This window comes from Theropithecus gelada, chromosome 13, assembly GCF_003255815.1.
Source record: "Theropithecus gelada isolate Dixy chromosome 13, Tgel_1.0, whole genome shotgun sequence".
Taxonomy (NCBI): Eukaryota; Metazoa; Chordata; class Mammalia; order Primates; family Cercopithecidae; genus Theropithecus; species Theropithecus gelada.
In genome coordinates this window covers 96,107,115-96,121,301 of record NC_037681.1, presented here as the reverse complement: position 1 = coordinate 96,121,301, position 14,187 = coordinate 96,107,115, and the positions used below count along the sequence as shown (strand labels likewise).

Here is a 14,187-nt window from a genome sequence, read left to right as displayed (position 1 = left end):
CTTTCTAAGCCATACCCTGAAGTTCTGCTTCATTCATCTAATAAATATCTATTTCATACATTCTTGTAAAAGGTATTTTTCTGGCATTGAGATTCCTTAATAAATAATATAGACCTAGTTCCTGTTCTTATGGAGCTTATGCTTTTACAAGGGAGATGACAGATGACCATATAATCATTATTTAATTACAAACGTAGTGAGTGCTACAATGGCAAAGCACTTAAACTTCTGTTTTTGTTTCATGTCTTATTGAATCAGCCATAATTTCTAGAAAATCATTACCATAACTTTGTAATAGCAGTGATGCATGTAATTTTCATGTTTCTGATTTTGATAGACATGCTTCTAATGTGTAACCACTAAGATAAATGTTTTTTGAGATCATGTTGAAGAATTACATATTTATTCCTAGTTTTCTAGTATGTTTTCCCCTAAAAAAAATTGTGTTGAGATCCTTTTGTGATTTGTAAACTTGATGATTAGGTTTTTATGCTTAGGCGTGAGATGTGCCTCCCTCATATCTTGTTATGACATTTGTACATTACCCATCTGATTCGAGAAAAATAAAGAAGAAAAAAATTATGTTGAAAGTTATCAGATGCTTTTTCAGCATCTTTTAAGATTTTTATATAAGTTTTCTTATTAGGCTCGTTTGTTTCACATTTCATGTATTGAGATACTCTAATAACAAAGTACTTTGCAGGATTACAGTAAAATAAACTAGATGGAGATGGTGATCATTTAAATTTACCTGAATTTCATTGGCTTGTACTTTGTTTAGTATTTTATTGAAAGTGAGCTGGACCACTATTTTGCTCCTATTATTTTCCAGTTTTTAATCATTTTTAATATTTTTCTGTGATCTGCAATTGTTCATGTAAATGTGTGACAATTTAAACAAAAAGAAGGGAAAGAAATTTGGTAATTTATAATATTTTATTAGTTATAGGGCAGGAATACTACCTAGGCCCCAAACTCACAAAACCAAAATGTTTTACTAATGTATCTTGAAGAAATTTTTAAAAGATTATCCGGTTTATAATCTTAAGTTCTCTAGCCTTAAAAAATATATAAACCTATGTCATAAGAAGTTAATCTGACTGGCTTTTATTTAGTACTTTGAATTTAGTTCTAAATCATCATAATGACAACTCCTCAGGATGAGAAAGATGGAGAAGTCCCACTAGGCAGAGAACTGTGATTTCCATGGCACCAGTAAGTACCTGTTTATTGTATACCTGTCCGATTGAATTAAAATTATTTACTTACATGTAGATAATCCCCACTGGCCAGTGGCATCTTATGGTGATGACTTAATCAGCCATCTGCCCCTACATCCTGGTGCAGCTCCCAGCACATGCAGTTACTTCAAATCTTTATTGTAGGAAGGAATGTATGGGGCTATAGAGGACACCCCAAAATCTAAATGCCAATTCTTATTCTTCCAATGTCCCAATAAAATACCTAAAGAAGAGACATTATACAGGCATAGAAATGATTTAAAGATTAGGTTGAAGGAGGAGAACATGCAAATGTCAGGGACTTTCACTGATGGATGGACAGTTGTTACAATGTACACAGTGCTTCTGCAATGATCTCTTACCAAGAAGAAAGGCAGCCTGCTTTCCTAGAGATGCCATCAGATTCACAGAGACTTGTACAAAACGTGTTTTCTTGAGGGTCCACATCTAGTTACACGAGCTCAGGAAAGTCACATAATTTTTCTGGATCTCTGTTTTTCCAGCTGTAACATACAGGGGTGATAAGTCTGTTTGAGAGTCTCTTCTGTACCTCATATCTTTTGATTCCAAGATGAATGAAAAATAAGCACTGGTTTTCTGAAAGATTTATTATAAAACATAAAATCAAATTCTACCTTTTTATAATAATAAAAGTGAGTTGGAGATTGTCAATCCACCTGCCATCCCCATGAGCAGAAATTTCTCCTAAAGGAAACAGAAACACAATACAGTCCCAAAATATCAAGACTTTATATCTGTCAGAAGGAGAAATGATTATTTGCTCTTGGTAATATGGGACAGTTATTCTAGCCAAATAAGTTAAACAGGTTTGTCTTCCCAATATTTGAGACCTGGAGCTTGCTTTCTTATTTCTGCTCTGAGAGTGTTTGATTTGGTTAATGTTTAGCAGAAGGAAAAAGAAGAGAGAGAGAGTGTGTGTGCATGTTTGAAAATTGCAGTCACTTTTCTTCTAAAGCCACAGGCTATGATGTCAAGAAGTAAATGATAGAAGATGTCAGCTCTCCTATCTATCACCTCAGCTTTGCAGTTTCTCTGGGGTCCTCATGTGCTCTTACAGCTTCTTAAACAGGAAGTAGTCCTGGCAAAAAATTTAAGTGCATTTTACACTTGATATACCACAGACTCAGCCAGAACAGTTCTAAACAGAAGACTTCACAGAAATCCTGACACTTTGTTTTTTGCCAAAGAACAGAGTCTTTTTCAGATAATGCTGATTTGAGGATCATGGACATTTTCCTTAATGTCTCCTTGCCAAGTCTGTTGGGAAGGAGGAAATTGGTGCCTTTGAACAGATTATCCCCCCACACAATAGCACTTGGTAAGTGGCAGTAAGCAGCACAGGTGAGTGCTGTTAGAAGGTGGGGTGGGAAAGAGGAAGAAGGCAGAGGAGGAGCCAATTACAGTTAAATAGAAAGACCAGAGCAACCCAAGAGTGCCTGAGAGGACTGGGTGTTGAGAAGACCTGCAGGAAGGGAATGGTGAGTTAAGAATGTTATAATGAGAACTCCTTTTGTCTACTCCATATCTTTGTTTACTATAGACAGCTGGGGTTTTGTACAAACTGTGTGTTCTCATGAGAATCTAGAGCTGACTGCTCTGAGCATTTCTTGGTACATACTGTGGGATTTTGACTAATGCTGGCAAAGATCTTTAATTTATTCCAAGGACTGGAGTATACAGGAATTTGTTTTTTATTACATAGATCAATCATTAGAAACAGCTTAGATGATATTATTCATGCAGTTAACCTGAAATGAGTATGATAATAGTTGCAGGAAACAACCATTACCCTCATAAACTTGGAGATTAAATTAAATCATTTTTGTTAAACTCATTTATTGAAAAAAAAGTATCGATTCTCCCAGTAATAATGTGATTCTGTGAATTGAATTTTATGTTATTTAGGAACTTCAGAGTAAAATTTTTCCAAGGCTTGTTTCTCTTGGATGAAGGGCTGTAAAATCTCGTTTTGGATGTAGAATATTATGATTGCATAAATTACTCAGGGTTTATGATGTGAAGTTTGTAAGAAAAGCAAATAGTTTTTGTTTGTTTGTTGTTTGTTTTTTGCTTTTAAAAACTCCGGGAGTATGTGGCTCCCTGAAGAGATGCTTCTTTTCAACCTCAAATCAACTTTGTTTCTTGGCTCTTTCATCAACTTTCCTTCCTGTGCTACAAGTATTTCCAAGGGAGATTGTGTCATATGTTTTCAGATTCTGCCAAGAAAAAATATTCCGTTGGTCACAGTTGCCTTTATATCATTTGGTTATTGTCTATGATAGAACACAGCTAAGGAAAGAGGTCAATACTGACTTCTTATTAATACTGTGTACTTATTAATACTTATTAATACTGTTGACTATGTAGGTGAATTGGCCTTATAAACAGATAAGTTAAGCAACTAAATTTGCAATGAAAATGTCTACATCTGTTCACTAATTTCTGAAATTCTTAAATGGGTAATGTCTCTCATAAGTATAAATTGTTTTCATCTAAGTTGCCTCATATGTCAAATCTAACACAACAACTTGCATTAGATAGTTTATTCTGGAAAACGATCACAAAGAATGAAAGTAAAGAATAGGGAAGAGAGGAAAAACAATCCAAGAGTGTGTTATTGAAAGTTTTTACTGCTGTAGGCAGCTGAAACTCAAGCCACATGGGAACATCTGAGGACCCAATGATAATTCACCTGAGAGTTATTCACTCAAGGGATGCAAGGGGAGAATATTTATCAAGCAAATTTTGTTCCCCATTGGTGAATACTTCATGGGATATTAACTCCATCTTACTTCCAGGTTTGCCCGGAGACCAGAATAGCTGAACAAGTTTTGGCAGGTATTAGGGAGGCAGTGGTGGAGAAGTGCTAAGACACAGAAATCAAGAGATGCATGGTGGAGCTGAACAGAGGTGCTGTCAGGCTACATTCTCAGGCATTGGTAGCCACACCAAGGGCTAGAGTGAAAAAAGAGCCTAGAGAATATGAGGCAGAGCCCAAGAAGTCCAGAGATAAAGCTTAAAAGATAAACATTTATATTCCATTTAGTATAAGAAGGTCTCATTAGAGCATATCTGTGGAGGGTCAGTGATACAGAGGATGGTGAGTATCTGACGGAGGAGACATGCTAAGCCATGCACATAAGGAAGATCATACTGGGGGTTGGTAGAGGGTTTAAAATGACCAGCTTGACCTAGTTTGGATTTTCAACTAAGGCTAAGACTGCCTGAAATTCACTGAAGAGTCTGTAGAATTATAGTGAATTTAGGGTCATCTACTTAACTTCCCATCTTATACCCTCCGTCAGCAGGCATTGACCTTTGCCTAAAGTTCTCTCATGTCAAAGCACTCACGGTCTTCTGAGTTAATAGCTTGAGACATTCCTAACTACTAGATATTGTGACAAAAACTTATCTTTCTGAGATTCCTGCTTATAAGTTTTGGATCTTTGGGGCCATGCAGAACTATTAAGATCTGAAGAGTTATCATGGCTTCCTGAATCTTTAATCATTAGGCTAAACACCTCTAATTTCTATAGACACTTATTCCTCAGTTAATAGTATTTATAGGTCTTGCTCCTCTGAAATCTTCCATATTGAGGTGTCCCAAATAAAGTGCTAGACAATGCATTGTAAACTGATGAAGACTGGAGGGATATCATTTCCTCCCTCAGGCTAGGTGACACAGTTCTAGTAATATAGGCTGAAACTGACAGAGCTTTCTCAGAAGCTGCTACGCACTGCTGTGTGTAATGGAATTCACTGCTGACCAAAGCCCCTGACTCTTTTTCATATGAGCTACAGCTAAACCATATTTTAATCTGTCTTTGTACTTTTATTAGTTGGTTTGATTTTTTGGAGGGGTGGAGCAAGGGAAGAATCTTACATAAATCTTTATTGAAATTAATCTTGTTAGATCAGTCAATTGTTTTGACCTGATAAGACCTTTCATAGCCATAATTTGACATTCAACATGTTTGTTATTGTTTTTAGCTTCTTATCACTGGCAAGGTAAAGGAAAAATAATTTTATTAAGACAGGAGTTGCATTACTGCAAGTAGAAATGTCTGTCTGGTAATGGCCATTCAGCCGGTTATTAAACCTACCGAATGTACTAGCATACAAGCCAGGGAGAACTGGAAACATTGTAGGTCTTTATCTTTGAACAGGAGAAGCCAGTTGATATGGTTAGGCTTTGTGTCCCCACTCAAATCTCATCTTGAATTATAATCATCATAACCCGCATAATCCCCATGTGTCAAGGAAGAGACCAGGTGGAGTTAATCGGATCATGGGGATGGTTGATCCCATGCTGTTCTTGTGATAGTGAGTGAGTTCTCCCGAGGTCTGATGGTTTTATAAGCACTGAGTGTTCCTCCTGCATTCATTCTCCTTCCTGCTGCCTTGTGAAGAAGGTGCCTTGCTTCCCCTTTGCCTTCTGCCATGATTGTAAGTTTCCTGCAGCCTTCCCAGTCATGCTGAACTGTGAGTTAATTAAACCTTTTTCCTTTATAAATTACCCAGTCTCATGCAGTTCTTTAAAGCAGTGGGAAAACAGACTAATACACCAGTAATCCTCAGAAAATGCATCCCAGCAAGTAAGATAAGACTCTAGCCCAATTCCAGCATTCATCAGTGTCTAAGGAAGAGTCCCATTGGTGGTGGCAAAGTGAAGACAGCACATTTGTATTTCTGAGAAGAAGCGTAGTATAGTGGCGGGTATAGTTGAGGTCATTAACTAGAAGTTATTTTGGTGGGAATCATCAGGAAACTCTAACAGAGTTCACTGCTTGGAGAAAAGACTGTTAGGAATAAAGCAAGAAAATTGCCCTCCTTTTCCCTCCCCCACCATAAAGGATGGGATGGAAAGCACAATTTTCAAATTGTCACAGGTTTCTAAGGAATATTTTTGTATGACCCATGAGTTTTGCCTTTAAAGAGTGGACAACAACAACAAAATGTTTCCAAATTCCATTTGTCTTTTAGCGTCCTTCTGCCAGGCTACTCCACTTTGCTTACTTTGGGGCAGGGCCAATGGAGTTAGGACTGAGCAGGAACTAGCACCTAAGTGCACACAAAATACGTCAATATGGGCATGAATTTTTGTCATTATCCTTACCCAACAAAAACAGCTCCCCAATTCCCTCTTTGAGTTCCCAAAACATGTAAGAAGTACCACTTTTAGTTCTAAATCTACATTCTATTTCCTCACTAGAACCAGAGCTCTGCCATGCACCCCGGTTCATTTTCCTGGGGCCATGATACCTTGCCTGTCTCTTTTTCAATAATCTACCCTTGGGACACAATATAGACAGAATAATGGCCTCCTAATTATGTTCACATCCTAAGCTCTAGAATCTATTACATTATACAGTAAAAGGGAATTAATATTGCAAATGGAATTAAGGTTAGTATTCAGCTGCCTTCAAGATAAAGAGATTATCCTGGATTATCAAGAGAAGCCTTGTGTAATTATAAGCATCCTTGAAAGTAGAGGAGATAGGCAGAAGAAATCACAGAAAGAGACGTGATGATGAACGGAAAGTCAGAGTAAGATGTTATGAGAAGAACTCAATAGACCATTGCTGGCTTTGAAGATGAAGGAAAGGGTTAGGGGCCGCGAAATTAAGATGAAGGAAAGGGTTAGGGGCCGCGAAATTCAGGTAGCCTCTAGACACAGGAAAAAACAAGGAAACAGATTCTTCCATAGAGATTACAGAAGAGAATGCATTTTTGCCTGACACCTTGATTCTAGCCCAGTGAAACCAATGTCAGAGATCTAACTTTCAGATAATAAGAGAATAAGTTTGTGGGGTGTAAGCAGGTAAATTTGTGGCAATTTGATTCAGCAACAATAAGGAACTAATACAAAACTATATAATGTTTCTTTCTCTTCTAAATAATTATTGGGATCTTGATTAAACCTGAAACCATGGCTCTTCAAATGATGACCACTCTTAGTTAAAATTTAAAAATTAAATTAACAAAATTATATATATTTATCTTAGCATGATGTTTTAAAATATATACATTGTAAAATAGCTAAGTCATCCTAATTAATATATGCATTACATTGCATAACTTATTTTTTGTGGTGAGAACACAAAATGTATTCTTAGCAATTTTCAAGAATAAAATACATTGTCATTAACTATAGTCACCATGTTGGACAATAGATCCTTTGAGCTTATTTCTATCTAACTGAAATTTTCGATCCTTTCACCAGCAACTCCCTAAATCGCTTTCCACCCACCTCTTAGTAACCACCATTCTACTTTCTGTTTCTATGAGTTTAATTTTTTTAGATTCTATATATAAGTGAGATCATACAGTATTTATCTTTCTGTGCCTGGCTTATTTCATTTAGCATAAGAACCTCTGGGTTCATCTATGTTGTTGCAAATGACAGAATCTCCTTCTTGTTTAAGGCTGAAGAGCATTCCATTATATACATATACAATGTTTTCTTTATCCATTCATCAGTTGATGGACACTTAAGTTGACTGTATATCTTAGACACTGAATAGTGCTGCAATGAACATGAGAGTGCAGATATCTCTTCAATATACTGATTTCATGTACTTTGGATATATACCCAGTAGTAGGATTTAAAGTAATTATTTATAGGTAAGGAATTTACTACTGTCATTTTGCTGCTTTCTGATTGTTTTATAGATCCTTCTTCCTTTCTTCCTGTCTTGCTGTTTTTCTTTTTTATTAGATGATTTTCTCTAGTGTTATGCTTTGATTTCATACTTTTTATCTGTTGTGAATCTACTATAGGTTTTTGCTTTGTGGTTACCGTGAGGCTTGTAGTTATAACAGGCTATTTTTAACTGACAACTACTTTTGGTTGTATTTAAAAAACTCAACCTTTTTATTTCACTTCCCCCCATCTTATGTTTTCAAAGTCATAATTTATAGTTTTTTATGTTGTGCATCCCTTAACAAATTATTGTTGTTAATAATAGTTTTGTTTTTAACCTTTATACTAAAGAAATAAGTGACTTACACACCATAGTTTCAGTATTAGAGTTTTCTAAATTTGATTATGTACTTACTTTTGACAGTGAGTTTTATGCTTTCATATGTTTTCATATTATTAATTGGTGCCTCTTTCTTTCAGCTTAGAGGAGTCCCTTTAAGATTTCTTATAAGACCTGGTGATGATGACTCTCTCAGTTCTTCTTAGTCATTTCTCCTTCATTCCTGAAGGCCAGATTTGTTGGGTACAATATTCTCAGTCTGCAGTGTTTTTCCTTTACCACTTTGACTATATGAAGTTACTCTTTCCTTGCCTGTCAAATTTCTGCTGTGAAGTCTGCTATCAGTCTTATTAAAGCTCTGCTTATATGTGATATGCTTATATTCTCTTGTTGCTCTCAGGAGCCTATCTTTGTCTTTGAATTTTCAGTTTGGTTATATGTTTTAGGATTGTCCTGTTTGGATTGAATTTCATTTGAGGCTTTTGACTTTCCTGTTCTTGGATATATATATTTGCCCCAATTTGGGAAGTTTTCTGCTATTATTTCTTTAAGTAAACTTTCTATCTTTTTGTCCCTTTCTTCTCCTTCTTAAACTCCTATATCTCAAACATTTGCCCTTTTGATGCTATCCCACAAATCCCGTAAGATTTCTTCATTCCCTTTCATTCTTTTTTTTTTCTCTGATTGTATATTTTCAAATAATCTGTTTTTAACTTCACAGATTTTTTTTCTTCTGCTTTATGAATTCTGTTGTTAATGCTTTCTGTTACATTAAAAAATTTTTTATTTATTGTATTTTTCAGCTCCATAATTTGTTTGTTGTTTTTTGAAAATAATTTCAATCTCTCTGTTACATTTATAATTTTGGTCATTTATTGTCTTCCTGATTTAATTAAATTGTTTCTCTCTATTTTCTTGAGGCTCACTGAACCTCCTTAACACAATTATTTTAAATTCCTTATCAGGCACTTTTTGTGTCTCCATTTTTTTGTGGTCAGGTGCTGGAAATTATAGTGTTCTTTTGGTGATGTTATATCTCATTGATTTTTCATGTTTCTTGTTGCCTTACACTGATATCTGCACATTTGAAAAAGTAGAGACTTACTCTAATATTTGTAGACTGGTTTTGTCTGGGAAAGCTCTTCACCAGTCAGCCCATGCAGAGATTTTGGGCAGGGACAGGCTATCTGGGGTGGTCTGTGGGAAGGCTTGCTGCTGGAGTCTTTGGGGAAGTTTGGTCAGCAGGTGGATGCCTGGCACCTAAGTTCACAGGGGCTTACCAGGTGCTGCGGTGGGCCTTGAGCCTAAGTCGGCAGTGGCCAGTCTGGTACTAAGATGGGCCTGATAGCTGTGTTCACTGGGACAGGCCTGGAGCCTGAGTCCACTGGGATGGGCCTAGAACCTGAGTCCATGGGCACTAACCTGGGACTGAGGAAGATCTGGGGCCTGAGCAAATGAAGATGGGTCTGTGTTCTGGGTCTTCAGGTGTGGACCTGGACCCTGGGTCTGCTGGAACATGAGGCAATAAGGGCCAATATGGAGGATGTAGCTGCAGGGACCAGCCTCAACAGGCCTGGAGTCTGTGTCTATATGTGGCAACCTGGTGCCTGAGGCCATAGATGTGCCTTTGTTGCTAGAAAAATAAATAAAAATAAATTTACAACTGAACATAGTGCAGTTAAAGAAAACCCAAAGGTAAAGCGAACACCTCAAAAGTAGTCAGAGAAAAAAGGATAGAGTTTCCCAGAAGAGCAAGGTTTAAACTAACAATTGACTTTTCAACAACAGCAACAGAGGACATAAAACAGTTATGTGATATTTTCAACTTGCTGGAAGAAAAGAGCTGCCAATCCAGGCGGTAAAAATATTCTTATGATATTCTTATTCTCAAAAAATTCTTAAGAAACCAAGAAAATTAGGAACATTTCCAGGCAAATAAAAATAGATTTCACTATTAGCAGACCCATGCTAAAGAAAATTCTAAAATATATTCTTAAGACAAGAGGAAAATGATCAGATAGAAAGATTCAGGAGAAAAATAAAAAGCAATAACATTGACTATAAGTTCCATAATGGCAGGGCTGGGCTCCATCCTGTCCTCTGCTGACCTTAGCCATTTAAAGGATGAATGAGATAATAAAGTAAGTTTGAAATAAAGATGAGATTTCCAGTCATGAGAGCTGCTTGCAGATGGAATAAGCTGTCCCAAAAAATGAGATATAGAAGCAGAAACAAACCAACTGATGCATTCCAGGCCTTGACTTTAATCCAGGAATGTCTGGATATTTAACTTAACTATCATTGACTGAGCTCCAGTAAGCCAAATATTTTTGCATGCATTATCTCACTAAATGCTAATATCTACACCATGAAGTAGGCAAAATTATCTTTATTTTACAAATAATGAACTAAAGCTCAAAGAGGCCACAATCAGGGAAAGAGGTGTACAATTGGAAAAAGAGGTGCAATTAGGGTTCTATAAAGCTCAAACTAAAGCTCAGAGAGGGTATAGTTGGGGAAAGGGGTGAAATTAGGGTTCTATAAAGTTTGTATACAAGGAGCGTTAAGCCTATGGCAAGGTCAATACCTGTCATACCCCTCGTATGTCTCGGCATCAAGTGACAACCCCACAAACTTACTCATACTATAGGTTGTTATAGGCTTTCATCTGTGAGTTCTTATAAATTACCATAGCTCTGCTGAACCATCCTATGAATAAAATTCACTGTTACTGTTGTGAGTGAGACCTGTCACCTACTTCCTAAGATGTGAACCTCATTTATCATGAGAACCCCCTTTGCAAATGTCTTCATAAAGCATACATCTGAGTCTTATTAAACTATTAGGAACTTCTTGTTAAATATGTTTACTTCTACTCCCTTCTCAGCTCCTATAAAACTGACAACAAAGGAATAAAAAAGTACAACTCAATGTTTTCAAAAAAGGAAGAAAAGAAGTCAATCACAGTAGATTGTAAAGATCTATAATATTTAGAAGATGAATTGAGAATAGATGAGTCTTAAATTACTAAAGAGATTAAAGAAAACTGAAACTCAGATGCCCGGTGTTGGTGGCAGTGCAAAGGGAAGAAGTATTGGTTTTTAGGGATGACACAGGGAAGCAAAAAAAAAAAAAAAAAAAAAAAAAAAACTCAAGGGGAGTTTATTGAAGAAGACTAAAGTTATCAGTATGAGTCAGCACTGAAAATAGAAGAATTTGCCAAAAGTCTGTAAAACAAACAACCACCCCTCATCCTCACAATACACCCATGAGACCATTCCTCCCACACTGGGATAAAAAAACTAGAGGAGTTATAACTCTTTGCAGAAATGGAAATCTCAGATTTAGCTAAGAGTTGCAGTGCTATGCCAGAAACATAAGAGCTAAATGAAGTCAGAATACTAAGTGATGAGGCCCCTTTCAGCCCCCAGAAGTCTGAAATCCAAGCTTCTACCTCCGCTGCCATCCCCTCTCTCCATGACAGACAAGATATCGGAAGGTTCCTCTCTATGAAACTGACTAGTGTAATAAGACTTAAGCATATTAATATCCAGGATGTCTTCCAAAGAAACAGCCCAGTCCCCACCACTCTTTGCTGAATCTCACACATCAACAAGCTTCTCTCACGTACAGTCAACGCCCAATCAGCTTTGTAATACTTTACTCTCAAAATTGAATGGAGAGCCAATGATTGCCAAACTATTGAGAAAATCCTTAACTTATTTTTTCTTTTTCTCTCTTTTTATTAAAAAATGCCATCATGAGAGCAACATTTTTGCTATGAGTCATACCTTATCTTGTAAAAACCCATCTATGCCATTGGAGTAAATGTATTGTTGCTCCGGTGTAAGGTCTCAGTCCTTAGTTCTTTAGAAAGTGTTTCTATTTCTTTCTATGAGACCAGTCTTCCTCTTCCTGCTCTTGTCTAATTTCCTCAATGACAGATTTTTCACTTTGACATTTATTGAGCCTTAGAACTACTTTATGGGGCATGACAGCCCCAATTCCCATTGTGCGTTGTTTATTTTTAGTTTAGTTATTTCATTGGGTGTTTTATTGGGTTGATATTTTTCTCATTTTATTCTATTATGTCTCTTTAGAATGCTATAGATGTGTATATTGAGAATAACAAATATTTTAAAGCTTAAAAACAATCAAACCTCTCACCTATTTTTATAGTCGGCTGTATTTTGTTGAACTTATTTTATTGGTGCTGTAGTCATCACAATATGTCTTGTCAACTGGCACCTTCCATTAGGGTCGGGAAGACTTAAAAATTTCATGTCATTAGTTTATTTTGGGATGCAGTACAGTAGCTGAGATAGTGTGCTTTGATAAATAAGAAGTTTAATTTTAGAAAGTTCAGTAAGACCTATAAATTTTTTACCTGGTCTGTGCTTCATGGGAAAATAAACTTCAGAAACATTCTCATTTACTTTCTATTTCTTTTTTGTTACACATATGTAGAATGTTCATCTACAGAGAGCTCTTTCTTATGTGCATTTAAATGTGGTTATAAATTTTTGTTTATTAATTTAATAAAAGAAAGAAAAATAGCGATGTGCAGAAGGAGACGGAGCATGGCACAGAGCACTACAAATAGGAAAGATTTTTCTGTGCCCAGAGATAAGGAGCAAAGAGCCATCATACACTGAGAGCATGTTTCCCTGAGAATAATGAACCGTATAACTACTCTCATGTGATTTTCAAAACATAAATCTTCAGGATGAAAGGGCAGGTGGTGATGAATTATTGAAACAGAAAATAGTTGAAGGGAAAGGGCAGCAACATCAATGTTGTGCACATTTATGCAAATTCAACTTCTAAAATATGAAAGGGTTTTCTCTGTACTATGACAGTGACTGAAATTAATGGGTGAGAAGCAGGGAGATTTTGTATGTCTGCTTAACTCTGCCTATAGAGTCCTTTTGAAAGGATGCCTACAACACAAAAGACTGAGCCATCTTTCACAGGCTCCACACTATTATGAATTTAGGCTGACAGCCCAGATAGCAAGAGTCAAAAGGCAGATGTGTTTTATGAAGACTTGAGTGGAATAAAAGAAAATAATGCCAGGCTCAGAAGAGAAACTTCATATGGATGGAAATGGGTAAAAAATACTCAGAAAATATGATTCTAGTGAGCAGTGGGAAACTTTAGTAACCTTGAAAAAGCTCAGAACTCTCCTGTAGTATGTAGAATGCCTTTAGAACCCTAGGTGAGTCAGAAAAGACCCCCAAAAGCTAGATCATATTAACATAGAAAATGTACTATGGTAAAGATAAGAGCCTCCACAGAAAGGTCAATGAAAGATTTTAAGTTCATCTCAAAGTATTTCATTTTGGCCTGGATTTACATTGATATAAAATCTCAGAGACTCATTCCAGCTTTTTGGGGGCCAAGATGATTATCTCCTCCTGCAGATCTCCCAATATAGTCAACTTTTCCATGAGGTGAAGTGTGATATAAGACTTTATAAGAGCCAGAAGCACACAGTAAGAGATATGGCAATTGACAAGGATATCCTAGAACACTTAAAAATTTTGAAAATACAAAAGGGAAATCTACATGCAGATAAGCATTCTAGTTTTTATTCTGCCTTCAGTTGATGCCAAAATCCTTGGAAATACATGGAAATGGGTGAGTGAAAATCTAATATTTTTCTGCTTGCTTACAGTTTATTACTTCTCATTTTAGTATTAATCACCTATAATTACACTACATGTTAACTATAATATGTGGAAAACGAAGGCAGATAGCCAAAGAAAAGCTGTTTGAACCCAGAGGGAGATTTTCAGAAAGGAAAAGATAGTTCAGCAGTTAGAGCTTATAAGATGTGTGTGCTCAAGAGAAAGAGCCATGACCCAGATAAGAAAAATAAAGAGTATGCCTTAGACTGGGGAAAAAAAGAGAAAGAGCTTACATCTCAAATGAGAGAGAGA

At 36.3% G+C, this 14,187-nt stretch overlaps 1 non-coding gene across 1 annotated transcript; it reads left to right on the top strand.

Moving 5' to 3' along the window:
• Positions 1–451: 451 nt before the first annotated feature.
• LOC112605489 lies at positions 452–555 on the top strand. Its single transcript, XR_003115475.1, has one exon. It is a non-coding gene; the product is annotated as a small nucleolar RNA U13 (small nucleolar RNA).
• The last annotated feature ends 13,632 nt before the right edge of the window (positions 556–14,187 follow it).